This window comes from Neofelis nebulosa, chromosome 12 (genome assembly GCF_028018385.1).
Source record: "Neofelis nebulosa isolate mNeoNeb1 chromosome 12, mNeoNeb1.pri, whole genome shotgun sequence".
In the NCBI taxonomy this organism is placed as follows: Eukaryota; Metazoa; Chordata; class Mammalia; order Carnivora; family Felidae; genus Neofelis; species Neofelis nebulosa.
Genome location: NC_080793.1, coordinates 44,819,468 through 44,825,467, shown reverse-complemented (window position 1 = coordinate 44,825,467; position 6,000 = coordinate 44,819,468). Strand labels below are relative to the sequence as shown.

At 40.0% G+C, this 6,000-nt stretch overlaps 1 long non-coding RNA gene across 1 annotated transcript in view; it reads right to left on the bottom strand.

Moving 5' to 3' along the window:
• Positions 1–403: 403 nt before the first annotated feature.
• The window catches only part of LOC131491817 (uncharacterized), a 28,842-nt gene continuing 23,245 nt past the window's right edge, over positions 404–6,000 (bottom strand). The window contains exons 6-8 of the long non-coding RNA XR_009251659.1: positions 3,837–3,897; positions 2,736–2,844; positions 404–1,233 (exon numbers count right to left, since the gene is read on the bottom strand). This is a non-coding gene — a long non-coding RNA (uncharacterized LOC131491817). The remainder of the gene's footprint in view (positions 1,234–2,735; positions 2,845–3,836; positions 3,898–6,000) is intronic.

Sequence of the window (6,000 nt, the reverse complement as noted above, 5' to 3'; positions counted from 1 at the left end):
TCTTTTATTTTGAAAAGACTTCCCACACCATACCTGATGAATTCCCAAGGGAAACTGAAGTAGCATGTACTGAAACATTTCAGTGTTTCAAGAGTTTCTATCAGCAAGTTCTGCTAGAAAAGTAAAGCAACCACTAGAGTAAAAGTCAATAAATTAGGCTAGATCAAATAAAATAGTCACAAATAAAGGTAAAAGAAATTCAGGAAAAAAAAATAGCAAGTTTGACAGGCAATATTAAAAGATTATCCCCATTAGTAGGAAAAAGTCTCAGACCCTGCAGACAATTCTGCAATGGGATGAAAAGACAATTCTCCAAAGAAGGACTATAAATGGCAAATAAATATAAAGCTGCTCAATTTCACTGCAAAGCCAAAGAGCTGTGACTTAAAACCACAAGGCAATGTCATTTTTTAAAAGTCAGGTTTATTGACGTATAATTTATGTACAGCAAAATTCACCCTTTTCAAGTGTATAGTTCAGTGAGTCTTGACAAATACATATAGTCATGAAAACACCAGCAAGATCGAGATACGGAACATTTCCATTACCCCCAAGAAATTCCCTCCGATCTCTCTCCTGTCACTCCTTCTCACACCCAAACCCTGATCCAACATTTTTCCCCCAATAGCTTTTCCTTCTCCAGGATATCACATAAATAGAACCATACAGTAAGCAGACTTTTGAATCGGGTTCAACGTCTTTTTCAGTCTACCACATTAGTAAAGATGTAAAATGTAGTAATAATGTTGCTGAGTGCTCCGACCCAGCTAGTGTGTGTATTAACTACTGTGACCTCTCTTGGGTTCACACTGGCAATATGTACCAAGATCCTAAAAATATCAATACACTTTGATCACTAGTTCCATTTCTTTCTTACTTGCGTAAAGCTGCTTCCAGTGTTAAGACACCCCCAGACAAATGTCCAGATTCGTTTTACAACTTGATTCTATAGAAGAGACAATTCCATCCCATGCATCAGGAATTGCTCTTTTGTTGGCCTTTCTCCACAAAGAGTAGGGCCTTCACAGAAACTCACCAGAAAGCACAATAGCTTCTAGGTCAATGGAAACGTTACAGAAAACTTTGGAGGCAGAAAAACAAAGATTTTTGCCAACAAAGAGGAGTTTGCTCATTATCTTCCCTTCTTTATTTTTATCTTGTCCTTTGCACCATCCACCAGGAGCTCTTAAAGTGCACACACAGCATATAAATTCTAGCCTTCCCAGGGATCTTCTGAAAGAGGAAAATAAGGGAAGAAAATTTTCTCTTAGATAAAACTGCCCTTGTTTTGCTTTAGAAACATCAGTCATTAGCTGAGCGGTGTCACTTAGCTGTATCGCTGTCCTGAGCAGCAGAAAGTGACCACACAAGTTCAGTGAAGACAGATACCAGACATCCCCTCTTATTATCAACCATCCCAAAGAGATGAAGAGAAACTCATGTCAAGAAAAAGGGAGGCACAATGCACACCTTTATTCAGGTAGGAATTAAGTCCATGTGATTGTTTTCGGCAGGAAATGGAACAGCTCTCTCCTTTTCTTTTATTTTAATTTTTTTTAAACACTTATTTTTGAGAGAGACAGAGACAGAGTGTGAGCTGGGAAGGAGCAGAGAGGGGGGAGACACAGAATCCAAAGCAGGCTCCAGGCTCTGAGCTGTCAGCACTGAGCCCGACGTGGGGCTCGAACTAATGGACCTCGAGATCATGACCTGAGCCGAAGACAGCCGCTTAACCAACTGAGCCACCCAGGCACCTTCTCCTTTTCAATATGCATGTTCAACATACATAATCTTCAGGATTTCTGAACTTTCCTTCAAAAATCCCAGTTATTCCAGCAAGTATGTCCAAACACACAGCTTCTGCTACCACTTTGGCCCCACTTTTAGGGAAACACTGCTGTCTAATTTAGAACCTAGCTCCCTCTCATCTTCACATTTTTCTCACAAGCACAGTTCACAGGAGGTTTACTTATATTTTTTTTAATTTTTTTTTTTTTAACGTTTATTTATTTTTGAGACATAGAGAGACAGAGCATGAACAGGGGAGGGGCAGAGAGAGAGGGAGACACAGAATCTGAAACAGGCTCCAGGCTCTGAGCTGTCAGCACAGAGCCCGATGTGGGGCTCGAACTCACAGACGGTGAGATCATGACCTGAGCCGAAGTCGGACGCTTAACCGGCCAAGCCACCCAGGCGCCCCGGAGGTTTACTTATAAACAAGTATGGACAATCAAGTAGACTGACACAGCCAATGACATCCCTCCAAGTGGCCAAGCTCAGCAAAGCTCTGACCCATCATCTATAGTCATCTCTTCCTCCTAATGGGAGCACAGGAGGTAGAAAATATAATACACACTGGGAAACACTAGTCACAAGAGAGGATGTGAAGTATCTGTTCTTAAAGATGTGAAGCCTATAAATGAGGACCATCCATCTTGGATTGCTTTGATGCTTTGCTGTTTTAACCATGGGGCTGATTTTGAGAGTTTGCTCACTCCTATGATTGTACAAAAGGTAACTTGGGTTACTCTGAAGAAGTTGTTCTAAATAACCAACTAGACAATGTGTCACATTAATGAGATGGGATTATTCAATCCTAGAAACGGTTGCCCATGTACAATAGGAAGCCTATGAGGTGAAAAACATCGCATCCATTCGTGAATCTCTTTTCCCTAAGGCCCCACTGGACCTTCTGGATGAATATGTCCCAATTCACTTCAACTCAGCCAACCTACCTTGGTCCAGAGCAGAACCCATAAATCCACCTATAATTTATTAAAGACTTTCATGGCACTCCATTCAACCAGTTCACACAGAATGCTCTGTTAAAAAATGGTCCCGTCACTAGAAATGAGAAAATACAAGTCAGGGCCACAATAGGTTTAGAGTGACCGCATTTAAATGTTTATGGACTGGAATTCCAAGTATGTCTTGTCTTGATGGTGACAGGACAAGCCTCTCTGCATTTAGCTAAAACTGATGGAGCGTATGTCCATGAACATTTCCTAAAGGAAGGCTGAACAGAATTTCATCCACAACTCTCCCTTCATTCAAAGAGCCCTTAACTTCTAGAGTAAAATTAAAAGCAAAAAACACTCAGATTTTCTGTATAATTACAGTACCACCTTTTTTTTTTTTTTTTTTTTTTAATCTTGAGTCCTTTTAGAAAGAAATGTTTCATGGGTACACCATTTGGAAACAACCCTCCTGTTCTATGTGTAGTATATTTTTACCCAGGGCCAGCAAAAGAGGAAATGATACACAGATCTCTTTAAGAGGAGTAGGAAGGAGGGAAACACTGAGAACACACAATTTTACCACACACAAAAATTATCATCCAGTACCTCTGGATAACTGGGAAGAGTGTCTAACAAGATGGGGAAAAAGTTTGAGCCTTCACTGAACTTGGTATCTTCTAACCTTCTCAGGGCTGCCAAAGACAGAACGAGGGGGGGGCCCTCAGATGCAGAGTCAACGCACTATATACTAGGCATTGTGCTGGATGTTATCACTTCCAACGTGGCCACGTGCAAAGGGCTCACAGCTTTGTAGAAAGCAGACTTGGCTACCCTTTGGTAACTAGAGAACGCAACAGGACCTAAGGTAAGAGACTCTCAGGATTGGGGAACCAAGTGTGAGAGACCAGGTAGCCAACAGCACAGCTGGCATTGGTCGCTAATTTAGAGCAATCACAGATATTCAGAAGAATTTCCAGTGGCTACAGAAGTTCAAAGGGATGAAATGGAAGCTCAAATTCAAGTAGAGCTTTCAAGGCAGACCATATATGGTCATTAAGGTCTTCTCCCAAGACACCCCCTTAATATACTATTCCTTACCTTGACAATATTACCGTGGTCCCTTGTAGGACAAAGCCAGAAATTAAAATTTGTCAGCCTCCTGGGGAAGAATCCATATATCACATTAAACAAGCTGAAGAAAATAATGTGTCAAATTGAAATAACACTTTATTTTTTCACAATGAGAAATTAGTACCAAAGGGAATGTATAAAGTCCATCTAATCATTGTTTTCTGACCCTGTACACAGATTTTTATGGATAATCTATTAAAGTGTACCTAAAAACAAGTAAAACCCAGCTCATTTGGTTAAACAAAAAGAGAATTTATTAACTCAAGAGCTCAAAAGGTCTGTGGTAGGGAGTGTTTCAGGTAAGGCCTGATCCAGCAGTTTAAGGCTGTCACCAAAGATTAAGTTTCTTTCCATATATTCACTCTATTTTCCATAATATTGAGACCCTTCTAGGATTACTTCTTCTCATGGTTACAAAGTGGCTGCTTACAGCAATAAGATGTATGCACATTTTTTTTTTAATTCAACTTCAGTAAAATAAGGATGGCTTCTTTCTGTCTAACTATCAAAGTTCTTAAACTTCACTTTGATTGGGCCAACTTAGGTAGGTACCTGTCCATTAATTAATTACTATAGCCAGAGGATTGGTTTAGGCCTAGGTCAGTGTCCATAGCCAAGTCAATGGCTGTGACAAAGAGTATGGGCCTATTAAAATAACATTGCTATTTAAAATAGCATTGTTCACAGAGCTAGAACAAACAATCCTAAAATTTGTATGGAACCAGAAAAGACCCAGAACAGCCAAAGCAATCTTGAAAAATAAAACCAAAGCTGGAGGCATCGCAATCCCAGACTTCAAGGCATATTACAAAGCTGTAATCATCAAGATAGTATGGTATTGGCACAAGAACAGACACTCAGATCAATGGAACACAATAGAGAACCCAGAAATGGACCCACAAATGTATGGCCAACTAATCTTTGACAAAGCAGGAAAGAATATCCAATGGAATAAAGACAGTCTCTTCAGCAAGTGGTGCTGGGTAAACTGGGCAGCAACATGCAGAAAAATGAAGCTGGACCACTTTCTTACACCATACACAAAAATAAACTCAAAATGGATGAAAGACCTAAATGTAAGACAGGAAGCCATCAAATTCTCAGAGGAGAAAGCAGGCAAAAACCTTTTTGACCTCGGCCACAGCAACTGCTTACTCAACGTGTCCTTGGAGGCAAAAGAAACAAAAGCAAAAATGAACTACTGGGACCTCATCAAAATAAAAAGCTTCTGCACAGTGAAGGAAACAATTGGCAAAACTGAAAGGCAATTGACAGAATGGTAGAAAATATTTTCAAATGACATATCAGATAAAGGGTTAATATCTAAAATCCATAAAGAACTTATCAAACTCAACACCCCCAAAAATGGTAATCCAGTGAAGAAATGGGCACAAGACATGAATAGACACTTATCCAAAGAAGACATCCAGATGGCCAACCGACACATGAAAAAATGTTCAACATCACTCATCATCAGGCAAATACAAATCAAAACCGCAATGAGATACCACCTTACACCTGTCAGAATGGCTAAAATTAACAACCCAGGCAACGACAGATGTTGGCAAGGATGCAGAGAAAGAGGAACACTTTTGTCATGCTGGTGGGAATGCCAACTGGTGCAGCCAGTCCGGAAAACAGTGTGGAGGTTCCTCAAAAAATTAAAAATTGAACTACCCTATGACTAAGCAATTACACTACTAGGTATTTACCCAAGAGATACTGGTGTGCTGTTTCGAAGGGACACATGCACCCCAATGTTGATAGCAATGCTATGGACAATAGCCAAAGTATGGAAAGAGCCCAAATGTCCATCAACAGATGAATGGATAAAGAATATGTGGTATATGTATACAATGGAGCATTACTCAGCAATCAGAAAGAATGAAATCTTGCCATTTGCAACTACGTGGATGAAACTGGAGGGTATTATGCTACATGAAATTAGTCAGTCAGAGAAAGACAAATACCATATGACTTCACTCATATGAGGAATTTAAGATACTAAACAGATGAAGATAAATAAAGGGAAGCAAAAATAATACAAAAACAGGGAGGGGGCAAAACATAAGAGACTCTTAAATATAGAGAACAAACAGACGGTTACTGGAGGGGTTGTGGGAGGAGGAAT